The sequence below is a fragment of the Mustela putorius genome, unplaced genomic scaffold, assembly GCF_011764305.1.
Source record: "Mustela putorius furo isolate JIRA1106 unplaced genomic scaffold, ASM1176430v1.1 tig00000056_pilon_pilon_pilon, whole genome shotgun sequence".
In the NCBI taxonomy this organism is placed as follows: domain Eukaryota; kingdom Metazoa; phylum Chordata; class Mammalia; order Carnivora; family Mustelidae; genus Mustela; species Mustela putorius.
This window is the reverse complement of record NW_025421263.1, coordinates 4,481,358-4,494,296: the sequence shown is the minus strand read 5'-3', so window position 1 is coordinate 4,494,296 and position 12,939 is coordinate 4,481,358. Positions and strand designations below refer to the sequence as shown.

Sequence of the window (12,939 nt, the reverse complement as noted above, 5' to 3'; positions counted from 1 at the left end):
TCAGGTTTGGCATACTGCTCTTTCTTCTTTTCAAAACAGAAAATAACTGAATGCACAGGATTCTAGTATATTCCAAAAGAAAATTCTGTATGAGCAACCTGAATTTTCAGGGTTTTTCCTGTCTTTAGAAAACTAAACTGAAAGAACTCCATCTTCTTATTCTACACCTGTTTAGAAGAATGAAGAAATGCAAGCCAGTATAATAAGTTTAGAAAGAACATAGAGCAAATAAGCTATTGCCAATTATTTTCCATTTGTGATGTCTTAACAAATGTTATAGATGGCACTATATGTAACTATGGCTTATGTTATGAACTTAAGAAGCTATAATGGTCAATAAATATTAAAAAATTAAATAACATTAAATTATTTTTAAATAAAATTACAAAATATTTGGTCAATAAATGGTCAACAAAATTATAAAATTGTACATATGATCCAATATACTCTATTCTACTACAACCAAAATCTCCTATTCTTCCACTATCCAAATTTCATTTATATATATATACAAACATATATAATTTATAATCTTTAACATAAAATAATCCATGACCCAAGTCTATATTTTAAGGATTTCACTATTTTTAAATACTCATTTCATCAGCATTTTAAAAACTATACACTAATCATTTCTACTTTATTGAAATAAAATTATATAACGTCCTGTTAACCACCATTCATAATGTAATTGTTCTGTATCTGTGCCAACTCCATATCTCAGATATTTCTTTTCCAATCCTTTTCCAGTTACTGCTCAAAGTACAGTCTTTATCTTTCATAAGAATCTTTAGCTTTAATCTTAGAATGTGAAGATAATTTTCAATTATTTGAAAAGCACTACAGGCTAAGTATTAAAGGAGGAGACAATATTAGATTATAGAAATGCAGTAAATAATAACAATTTTTTTTAAAAGTATGAAGTCCCTAGGCTTTACAATCCTGAGGGGTCAAAAATTTTACAATAAAAAATAAAGAGTAATATAAAAATTACTAAACTGTTGAGTAATATAAAGAACAAGTCATCCTCAGCAGTTATTATGTCTAAGAAAAGCTTGATATAAGAGGTTAAGTAAATGACAGCAAGTAGAAGAATATTCCAAGCAGAGGGAACACCACTTGGAAAAGCCTGGAAGTGCCCATGAGCATGACAATTTCAGATGATCAAAACTAAGAGGTATTTGACTATGGTTAGGTAAGATGGGGAAAACCAGGAGAGCATTCTGAACAAGAGAATGTGGAGTTCAGAGAACTTTATCATATCACAATAGCAAGCCAGTATTGGTTCCTGAACAAGAAAATAACAATGAAAAAACAGATATAATCAGACTGAAAAATCATATGGCTGAATTATGTGTTTGAGATGTTTTGAGTATAATCAGAGAGCAACATGAATGTACCAAACAAGGGACCATGAAATAAACAAACTCTACCTGTTTGAGATTCTGTCTAGCATCTGATAGAGGAAAAGAAAACATCATCTGCCACCTTGAAACATACAGTACTGGTTGTCAATGTCCATCTTAAATTTTAAAATCCCAAATTTACCTTGTAAACAAAATATGTTCACCTATCTCTGTAATTTAGAATCAAATGATTCATTTAGGTCTGAGATAGATGTCCTAAGTCCACACTACACTGAAGTGGTCTGATACATGAGCTTGTAGGACTGGTAAAGATAAAACTATCTCTGAAAAGGATGTAAAAGCATGGAACAAAGACCCATCTCCTTCCATTTTAATTTTTAGAAGAATAACTGGCCAATAATATCCCGCAAGTTCACAGTCTGTTATCAAATATTTAACAGACTCAGGTTAGTTATCATTTCTATCACGTGACGTTACAAAGAACAGCAGCTAAGAGCATACAGTCTCTTAGCTAACTGGGGGATCCTGGCAAACTATTTAATTTCCTAGAGCCTCAGTTTCTTCGTTTGTTACCAAAAAAAAGCCCGTATAGGCATTAAAGTAATATTTACCTAAGGAAGTTTCAGAATAATGTATTATATGTCAAGGCATTTAGCATAGTACCTATATAAATATCGAAAGTATCTTAACTATTACTAATATTTATAATTATAAATGACTGGAAACTGTTGTCTTAGATTTATTTTCTGAATGTTATTTTTCAATATTTGTATGACACACTTAAATACACAAATGGCATTACTGTGTGCTTTTTAACATTTTAACACATTTATTACAAACAACTACCCTATGGGATAAATACTGTTAATATTCCCATTTTTATAGATGAGGAAACTAAAGAACAGAGAGGTAAAAATAACTTTTCCAAATAAGTGATGAAGCTGGGATTTGAATTCAGGAAATCTGGCTCCAAATGCCATGCTCTTTTAGTCTACGGAGCCTAAATTTATACTAAATATAAAGTGCTGAATTTCATTTTGCAGAAATTCTTTCCAAGTGCAATGTACAACCCTAACACTCTCACCTCAGGTTAGGTCAGGTCATCCAGTTATGTATCCTCATATACCCTGCAGCTCTTCAGTGTTTATCAGAACTGTAACTTAGCACCTTCTTCATAGAAGGTAAACCCTATGAAGGCAACAACTGGGTCTGATTCACTACAGATTCTCAGAACTTTATAGACAAAGTACAGTGTTCGGTAAGTATTTACTGAATCAACGCATATATTAACAAGGTTTAACAGTCAGCCAGCTGTCCATTAATAAACCAAAAAGGAGAACAGAAAGCCTAAAAGAGTGAAGAGTAATAAACAAAAAGGTTGTTCATATGAGAATAAGAATGCCAAAGCCAAACCTGCTTACACTGAAGTTTTGAAAAGCACATTTTTCAGAGGGATTCAAAACAACAAGGCTCTAAGTGATGTTAAGGAAAATAATTCAGAGTTCTAATAGTCTAGTAAAGAATCTTTCCTTTCCCCATACGTTTGTTTAATAAAGAGATTTAAAACAAAGATATTTTTTTTTCTTTTTTAACTGGGTGAAACAGAGCTTGTAGTACTTTAAACACTTACTTGGTTCTGGGTTATATTAAATCATAATCTGCCCCCCTGAAATTTTCCTCTATTAGACTTAATTCTAACCCCTGAACTTCATATTACAGTCTTTTTACCATGTGCCAGCTCTTCCAACACTTGAAGACAGCAATCGTATTTCCTCTGTAAATACAGAATATATAAACTAAAAAGCCCCAATTCTTCAATTGTTCACTGTCCTACTTTGCATTAGATTTTCCAAGTCCTCCCTGGTTGTCAAGAATTAATTAAACCACAGGTCCCAAAAGAAAACAAAACATTTCACATACAGTCTGAGCAGAATAAAAATATTTGGTCTGGAAACAACACAACTTTCCTATATCCCTGAATTACATGAATTTGAGAATCTCTAGAATACAACTGACTCATTCTAATTTTGATAAAATAATTCAAGCTCAACGCTTGGCTGGTTGAAACTTTCATTCTTTGCCAGCTTATTTACCTAACTGTAAAAGTATGTTATATAAAAAGAATATATAAAATATAAATGTACAGTTACATTATTTATAGAATAAAAACATGTACTCACCGCCCCAGGCTTAGAAACAGAAAATTATCAATAACTTAGAAGTCTCTCTCGCATTCTTTCCAGTTTCTCTTTCTGAACCCTTAAAGTAATCATGATCCTAATTTTTGAGTGTTATTCATTCCTTTGCATTTCTCAATGATTTTGCCACATATTCATATAACCCTAAACAATAAATTGTTTGGTTTTGCTTGGCTTTATTTTCCTACTCATAATTCCCCATTGCTTCAATTCTTTCAATTTAAAATTTGAATCCTGGGGTGCCTGGGTGGTTCAGTCAGTTTAGCGTCTGACTCTTGATTTCGCCTCAGGTCAAGATCTCAGATTCTCAGATTCTCAGGATCTCAGGATCTCAGGGTCATGGAATCAAGCCCCAGGTCAGACTCCCTGCTCATCAGAGAGTCCACTTGAGATGCTCTCCTCTCTATCTGCCCTCCGCCCAGCTCGTGTGTGGTCTCTCTTCAACAAGAAAGTCTTTAATCCACTTCACAGTTTTCATAGATAATTAATTAAGGATCAAAGTGAATAACCCCATCCATTACCAGAAAAAAAAGAGAAAAAAATAGAGGGAAGATGAATATTCTACTTAAGTCCATGCACTCCACCAATATGAGATAATGCCATCCTCCCCCCTAGAAAACTGAGCAGAGGAGAAGTTTCCAAATTTTCCTAAGTTGGGTTTTATAACAGGGCTTTAGAATGTTTGTAAATTTCCTGAATTGATGAACCATACACGTAAACAAATCCTGGGATAAACAAATATAATTAAATAAATAAGCCAATTATACATGGATTATTTAGTTTTGGTTTATTCATATCTCATATCTAAGTATAAATATTTGGGAGTTGACTACAGAATTTTTCTTGTCATAGAAAAATTCTCAATACAGCACATCAAACTGAAGGAAATGAAAATAGAAATTACCTGAAAATTCATTTATTAAGGCAATGGAATCATTCCCTTAGTTACCAATTCAAATGGACGAGTGCCTGACATCACCAATCTACTTTCTGAAGCCTTAGAGGACTGATGAAAAAGTTTGTCTATCTCTCTCTCCAAGTCATATACACTAATGTAGCAACTCCTTGTTTGCATATGAACTACAATAAATAAGAATAAATAAATAAATAAACATAAAGTACAGAAGTTTTTAAAAACCAAGAGAAGTGAAGTTTTTAATAAACACTGGTTCCTAAATCAAAGTAGGTGACTGCAAAAAGAACAGAAAAATCACACATATCCTAGATGCACTGTAATAAAAGAAGTTAAAGAATCTTAAGTCTACTGCTAAGTAAACCATAGGGGAAAAAATTTAAGAAATGAAAAAGGAAAAACAATTACGAGTATTTCATCATGTGTGTAAATCCCCCTCAGAAGCTAGGAGAGTGCTTTCATGGGACAAATAATCCTATTTTTGCTTAGTATCTCCTTTTCCCCTCTACTTCTTAAGAGAAAAGGAATAGCTTTCCAATGCTCTAGTATCATCACTAATTCCATACTTGATAAAACTAAATTTCAGACTGAGGAATCCCTAAGGGATTCTTGATCACTTAAGGAAACTTAATTCGTGAAATCTCAAGGAAACATGAAGACATAATACAAACAGGTAAGAATCATTTAAATTAATAAACATGTCCTTGCTTGGATTTTTTTTTTTTTACTTTTGTATTAAATTAAGTATTAAATTTATAGTGCAGAATATAACTTTAAACATTTTTTCCAAAGATTCATAATGGCTCATTTGGAATTTTATACATTCTGTGCCCAAAATAATCTTTAATCTTCATAGATTCACAAACACTAATTTGGTCATTCTTGAACCAAAAATTAACACAGCAGTGGTAGGGAAAAAAAAAAAAGCCTTATACATATATGGCACATAAGCTGCAAACTGATTTGTTTATCCCATAACCTGGCCAATAAACAAGCAGACTGGAACGTGTATTGCTGAAACAAAGGCAACAAGAAAAAATATTAATGGGCTTGCCCTGCAGTCTTACAAAAATCCACATACAACTATTTTTTTAAAAATAGTTGAAAAAATAAAGTATTTCTAGTAATAATATCCTTTTTAGAAAACATAATGAAAGAAAATCAAAAGGTACAAGAGAAAAGTGAAGGTCAACATAGCCTATAAGGAAGCTGGAATTGTATATCCTACTTTACATTTTTTTTATCTATTTAAGTTTCTCAAATGTAAATCCCTTGAGTTAATCTGCTTATAAAAAACAAGCTATGCTGTTTAAACACAAAATAAAGAGACATTTCTGAGTACACTCACCAAATTATCAGGCAATACAATTACAAAAGATTGTTTTCTAATGACTGCATTTCTATATACCTTTTAACCTAAAGTTACAGATACAATTATAGCAGAATTATCAGTGTGGTATACAGATGATATTTACTGAATCAAAACAATGCACGAAGGTATATAAACAAATCACTTTCTTAAAATTTGAACTACATTATGTATATAAAAACCCACAAACAGGTCATTTTTGTAGTCCAAATGTCATTTACTATGAGATAAATAATGGCTCACACATAACTAGCGTATCTTTAGGCAAATACTACAAATTTAAGGAACAAAGAACTCTGAGCACTTATTAATACTCTCGTGATTTAAAACTTCTATTTAGAATCCCCAGAAGTAAGAGCATCATTTTTGGAGGTAGTGCCTATCATGTCTTACATAGAGTATGTATTACTCTAGAACAGAGAATCATTTGCTCTAGAGTAGATGATATATCTGGAATTAACTAATAAAAGTAGATACTTGGGGCGCCTGGGTGGCTCAGTGGGTTAAGCCGCTGCCTTCGGCTCAGGTCGTGATCTCAGGGTCCTGGGATCGAGTCCCGCATCGGGCTCTCTGCTCAGCGGGAAGCCTGCTTCCTCCTCTCTCTCTGCCTTCCTCTCTGCCTACTTGTGATCTCTCTCTGTCGAATAAATAAATAAAATCTTAAAAAATAAAAAAATAAAAGTAGATACTTTATTTAATCTAACCAAAAGACCTGGAAATGACTGGCACTGAATAATTTTAAAGTAGTTAAAAGCACAGATGATTACTTGAATAAAATCATCATAGTAAAACCATTTTTTAAAAACATTCTGTCTCCATTCACTAGTCCTATCACTAGATTATATTGCCAAAGCATAAGTAACTACTGTCTACCATTCAATAGGAAACAGAAATAAGGGCATAGCAGGCAGAAGACTAATGCAGCTTTTCACACTGATTTTGCTGAGTCTACCTCCCCCCAAAAATAAGCCAGAAAGAAGAGAAATCTCAATATAACACTGAAATTCCTTTCAAAGCCATGCCAAAAAATATATTTAGGGGACATCATGTGGCAAAATTATAAACTGCTGCTGACATCTAAGAATGGAATATACATGCAAAATTTATTGTGGCATTTGATACAAGGGAGGAAAATTTACAAACCATTATTTTTTAAATGTTAAATGACAAAATCAGATATTAAATTTAAAAATAAAGCAGTAGCTACTGTTAAAATGTATATTAGAGCAAGTATTTCAGAAAGGTATTACCAAAGAAACAAAAGAAAAAGTAATCAAACACGATTAAATAAATATATAAAACAAATGAAATCACAGATCACATTAGTTAATAACATAACTATGGAAATGCTGGTCACATGATATGTTTTAATACAGATCATTATTTTCCTAGATTCTCTGTTACAAAAGAAGGCAAATTTCCAAACTTTTAAGTAATTAGGTTGTTTTATAAAATCTCAGTTTTGATTATATTTAACTGAAAAAATTCAGGGATAGAAATAACCAAAAAGAAATTACTTGTCATAATGCAAATAAAATAGGTGACTCATTACTTTTTTTTTTTAACCCATTTTTCTGCTGTGAAGGAGAGAGATGAAAGCTTTCAATTATATAAAGAAAGGGATATTAAACTGATAGTTAATTCCTAGAAAAGCAGCCCTTGGTTTTAAACTATTTAAATTCAAATATATATATATATATATATATTTGTGTGTGTGTGTGTGTGTGTGTGTGTGTGTATAAAAATTCAAGTTATTATTTCTGGTCCTTCATAGGATTTTTTACTATATTTTAAACAAAACCATAAATTGGGGGGATAAAGGAATCCTTAAAGCTCATCAAGTAAAAACCCTGACATTTTAGAGGTGAAGGCACTGAGGTACACAAAGAGTAAATGATTCATTTGCCATGAAAGGTCTGTTTGTTGGTGATTGAGGCTATAGGTTCTTAAATTTTTACTCAATACTTTGTGTTAAATAAGCTGCTTCTCTTACATTATTAACTCCATGATAATTATGGTTCATTAATATAAAAGTATTAATAAGATAAGAATTATGAGTAATACCAGATGATGATATTGCAGAAGAAAATAGTATGTTTCAAGAGGAACAAAAATACATTTTCATGAGCACTGGGCCCTCTAGAGGGTCAAAGACACATAGTTGAGTTAATGGAATTTTCATCTCACCATTTGGTCATACAAAAACAAATTAATGTACAAATGTTGATGTTATCCCTCCTTCTTTTTAACTAGATGAATTTTAAAGGAAATTTAGATTATTTTTCTTTAAGATTATCAATTTGAAATAGTATCATCAAAGTTAGGACTGTAATTAAAACTGGAAAAAATAACTTTCTAAAGGCATTCTTTTTCTTTTATTTATAATAAATTTCATTTAAATATGATACAAACATTACATATATTGAGCTTGTCTCCCAAAATTATTTCCTAAATTAAAAAAAAAAGTTTCTCTGTTTCAAAGCAATTTGTTAGCATATTTTTTTAATTAAAATTTTATTTTTGCATTTCTGCCCATCAATCTGGAAATAATGATAGCTCATAAGAACAAAAGCACCAATTATTTTTCAGAATAAAACTTCTCTTTCATTGTACTGTGTCTTCTATTTTATAACTTTCAACCAAATTATAAGTGGTAGCAAAAATCAAAACCTAATTTTAATGACATTAAAGGTTTAGCAAAGATAACAGCTATCATGCTTAGAATATATATCTAAATATTTTACCACTCTATGACCATAAAATATTAAAAATTCTAAAGAGTATGTCATTACAAAGTCAAATATGAGAAATAATATGCAAGTCAGCCACAAAATGAATACTGAAAATAGAAAATATAGGAGATATTAAAAAGATGACCGTAAGATGACACATAAAATAGTCCACACAACTTAGGATGGATTCATCCAGAAAAAAATTACTTGCTCAAAAGAAAAGCAACTTAAATCAACACAGTCATACTAATAAAAAAATTTAAAAAAAAAACCTTGCAAAGTTTTATAAAAATCAAGACTGATGAAATTTCAATTAACTAACGTCCACAACTTTTCAATTTCTAATCCTTAAAATCTGACTGAAATCACCAAAGCAAATACCAGACACAACTGTTTGCCATTAGCCACCCCGAACCATACTGTTTTTCTAGCAGGTATTTGCTCATGTTGTGCCCCTCTACCCATAAACTCTCTCAAGATTTACAACTCAAATCAGGTGGGCACACCCTTCCTTTGTACTCTCAAAACTTCTGCAGTTCGTCTCTGCCTTCTCCCTAAGACCAAAAACAAAGTTTTATTTATATTTAACTCCTGACTGCTACAAAATTACACTTAGTACATGAGAAGCATTCAAGAAAAGTTGTTCTTTAATAAACTTCATTAGTCACAGCCAAAAGATGATGAAATTACATCAACGGCACAAGCTGATTTGTGACAGAGGTTCTTTATTGCTGTTTCAAAGTAAAAACTTGCCACTTGTGTCAGTATTATACAAACATAGAAATAAGAAAAAAAATGCCTTGCCTTCAATTGGTTACTAATAAATTATATAACAAGGTGAACTGCCATGACACACTTGAGGCTACTCCCTCCTTCCAGTAAGTATTTTCCAGGACTTTCGTCAAAACTGTAACTTTCCAGGACCTCCCTTTATTTCCTTGATTTTTCTTATCCTACTCCTAACATGTTTAAGAATCCTCCAGGGGAAAGCAGTGGCAAATATGGAAGGCCAATGTTCAAAATAGTGGCAAAGACTATCACACTCATAGTCTGGATCCATTATTAAACAGATACAAAACTATTAACTAGAAAATGCTTATTTAAAAAGATATGATACTCAGGGCGCCTGGGTGGCTCAGTGGGTTAAACCCTCTCTGCCTTCAGCTCAGGTCATGATCCCAGGGTCCCAGGACCTGAGCCCCGCAACAGTTCTCTGCTCAGCAGGGTACCTGCCTCCTCCTCTCTCTCTTTGCCTGCCTCTCTGCCTATTTGTGATCTCTACCTGTCAAATAAATAAATAAAATCTTTAAAAAAGAGATATGATACTCAATGACCCATGATATCTCCATATCAAATACTTAGCATAGAAAACTATTTCTGAGCCCACAGGTATGTAGTCTATGTATTAAATCCACTGAGTATCTCACATATTACAGGTTCCTAAATATAAACAGGCGACAATTTCTCATCCCATTGGTTGCGTAATCAGTTTCCAGTGAGGTTAGCGAGATCATTCTCTGACATTATGAAGAGGAAGATAGTCTCCAACTTCAAAGTTTAAAAAAAAAAAAGAGGGTTCAATTTTGGCATTAAATCCCAGCTTTTAGCTTCTTCTATTAGGGGTATTTTGCTTAAAATAGAATTCACTTTAAATGGGACCAAATAACCCCAATTTTTTTTAATTGACTTTAAAGAACTACCCACCAAGAACTTTTAGGGTTCCACTAAAAGCATTAAATGGTCACTAGAAGTAAACTCTCAGACCTCTAGTACTACTCATTTAGGTACCTATTATCCCTTTAAGAAAACTATTTTCCTCATAACACCAATGATAATCATTTAACTAAAGTCTAATTTTTTGTTTTATTTTTCAAACCTGAAAAATGGGCATGATAACACCCAAACAATGTGGGTATTAAAAGTACATTCTTAAAGGCTCTGAAATAAAAAGGTAAATGACTATATCACATATAATAATCAAAGACCATCAAGGTAAGACTAGGTAATAATGCTCAGAATAACATCAAACTGAAAGGGTTAACAGAAGGGTATGAAAACAAACTTAAAAAAAGAAAAAAAAATTACCACACCCAAAGAAAACATTTTAAAATAGAAGTCAAATTCATCTGTACCATCTGGAGAGGTACATTCAAATTCTTTAAGAAAACAGAGCCAAAAGATGATTTAATATTTAATGAACTCTATTTGGGAGACTCTAGGAACCAATAACAACCTCTCAAGGACTCAGAAAAATCCAATGCTTGAAACATGTATATATTTAGTAGGATAGGAAGAACATACCACCCTTTACCCTCTAAGAACACACTATTACCAACTGATCTCAACCCTTAAACACCCAATAAAACCTTGCAAACTTTAGATCTGTACCTAAAAAGGCATCAACTCTTTAAAGCCCAATATTAACAGAGTCCAATATTAACAGAAGTAAAAAGCAAACCAGAATACTGCCACAACAATATTCAGTCTATATATATACCTTAATCTCCCATTTAGCAACATGTAACCTCCTGGCTGTCTATAATTCCTGCCCTACTTTAATAACCTCCAAAGGTCAGGCACTTGTTTTCTGATCAAAGATTTCTAGACCCCTGATTTCGGTTTCTTACACTTCCCTAAATTCTATCCCTTCTTCTCAGCTGCCTCAACCTTCACTCACATATCTGGTCAACTGCAATAAGGATTTTTACGTCACTTTGTAGATAAGGCCTCAAAAGCCTTGTGTAGTGCATCCAAACAAGTCCTAGTGTTTAATTAAAATTTTTGGCTTATATTTAGATCTTGGGTCTTCTCTCTGATGGTAATTAGAAACTGAGAAAATATATAAAATAGAAATTGTCGATTTTTTAATTTTAAGTAGCTTTTATATAAGGCTGATAAAATCTGAAATAGAGGACTAAAGCAAACTGTGTCCTCTAAGTATTTCATTTATTGAAGCTAACTTCATCCATAAAAAAAAAAACAAATCAAGTTGGGAAAACTATACCTGAACAGGGATTCTCTTTAGGAACTATAAAGTCAATATAACTAACTATGGTCCTAGAACTCAAGTCAAAACCATCTCAATAATGGAGTTAAAAGCTGATGAAAAACCTCTGGTTCAATTAGCATCTGATCTTTATGGAATAAGTAGATGGGCAAATCATGTCGAACTGGAAAATCTACTATGAACTAAGACTATTTTAAGAATCTTGGAAATTTAAGCTAAGTTAAATTTGTAAGGGAATGAGTAGGGAGAGAAGTATGTTTTAGCATTACCATGTTAGATCAGATATAAGTATTCTGAGAAAATCTTGCTCAGCAACTAATTACCTATATTCCACTCCAAAAAAATAATTTGATCCATTTTTTCTAAGAACCCTAATTTGAATTATTTGCTGTCCATGTAATTTTAATCTTTAAATTAAATTGTCTTTATTAAAAAAAATGGAAGGCTTCTATTTTGTGCATTAATGAAAATCATACTTAAGAATTTATTAATTTCAATGACTATAAAATCCCCTAATGTTTCCAATAATTGAGGACATGACCAAAAAGTTTCTTTTGAAAGAAACCCTACCTTCAGCCCTGAAATTCTGATGATCAGATTCTCCTAAAAACATGCATACTATGGTGGTTAAGCATGAATAAGCACATATAAAATTCCCTCCCCCCTTCGCAATGGTTTTCCTTTTAGACTGCCTTCTCTTTAATAAACTTGAGCATCAATTTTAAACTGAAATAAGCTTCAGTAGTATGGTTCTGCAACCATATAACAAATCAATTTTAAGTTAAGAGTTTGACAATTATAATCAAGAAACAATTATAATCCCTCTTGGGGACTCATTACTGTTATCTTCAAGAAACCACTATTCTTCTAATAAATATTATTTGAGGCACAAAATAATCACACAATCTATAACTCTGTCAAAAAACTGAGAAAAAGTGGTGTTGGGGGGGGAGGGTACTAACAATAAAAAAAACAGAAGAAAATACCAGAGTGATATTGCATCTCTTCCTTCACAATGCAAAATGTTTTGTTACCAAAGCCTTTTTAACTATCCCTCAAAGGTATTAAGTAAACTTAATCTTTTAAAAGCATGAAATTAAGAAGAGAATGGTCATAAACACCTCTTGGTGATGCTTTTCGTCTTTCATGAGTAATAATGACAAATTTCCAGATTGGTGAGCTTAAGGTTGTGTCTACACATAATCCATCTGAAATACCCCTGATTTTACCAACTCTCTGCTACTGCCCCCCAAAATGATTACTATGTAGACTTCACCAAAGATGTAGGGACACTCTTATAAGCTGGTTTAAGTAACATCCTGTAAGTTATATAGAAATTATAAAATGAAGATT

General features: G+C 32.1%; 1 protein-coding gene across 5 annotated transcripts in view; it reads right to left on the bottom strand.

Annotated features, from left to right (window-relative positions):
* Positions 1-12,939, bottom strand: part of RBM46 (RNA binding motif protein 46) — a 51,780-nt gene that overhangs the window by 17,774 nt on the left and 21,067 nt on the right. The gene's annotated exons all lie outside the window — the stretch shown is intronic.